Source organism: Protobothrops mucrosquamatus, unplaced genomic scaffold (genome assembly GCF_001527695.2).
Source record: "Protobothrops mucrosquamatus isolate PMUCROS unplaced genomic scaffold, P.Mucros_1.0 scaffold4209, whole genome shotgun sequence".
In the NCBI taxonomy this organism is placed as follows: domain Eukaryota; kingdom Metazoa; phylum Chordata; class Lepidosauria; order Squamata; family Viperidae; genus Protobothrops; species Protobothrops mucrosquamatus.
In genome coordinates, this window is record NW_015390132.1 from 33,790 (window position 1) to 34,613 (window position 824).

The window sequence follows — 824 nt, forward strand, 5'->3', positions numbered from 1 at the left end:
TCCAGTGATGGAGTACTCACAACTTCTGGAGGCAAGTTGTTCCATTGATTAATTGTTCTAAATGTCAAGAAATTTATCCTTAGTTCCAGGTTAGATCTTTCCTTGATTAGTTTCCATCCACTGCTTCTTGTCCTGTCCTCAGATGCTTTGGGGGATAGGTTAACTCCCTCTTCTTTGTGGTAATCCCTCAAATATTGGAACACTGCTATCATGTCTTTCTTTTCACTAGACTAGACAAATCCAATTCCTGCAACCATTCTTCATATGTTTTAGCCTCCAGCCCCCTAATCATGTTTTACCACTGGCAGTAGCAGTACAAAGTTCTGGTTCTTGCTCTTCTGGCATTCTCAGCCATTTTTAACTGATATTGTCGTAGTGTACCTTTGCCGTTGTCCCTCCATCTTCTTTTCGGTCTGCCTTGTATTCTTTGACCTTCTCTTTTTATATACGCCTTGTATGGCATGGAATGGGCAGGTTAATTTATTTATTACATTCCTGCACCACCCATATCATCTGCATGATTCTGGGTGGTTTACAACCACATAATAAAACCATGCATGCATAAAAGCATAGCTGAAAAACAGAGTTTAAAACAAATGTCAAAACTTACAAAGGAAAATAAATCAGGTTCATCAATCAGATTACAGTTCAAAGGCTAGATAGAATTGGGGAGAGGTGGTCCCTTAAATTACCATCTGGAGGAAAGTATTGAGTGAGTTCCCCCATGGCTCTGTCTTTGCCCCAGGGTTTGACTGAAAATTAAAAAGGGGTTCCTGATAGAGCAATTTAAAGAGCTGTTGTGGCAGTTTTGTGTAGTGGTTAAA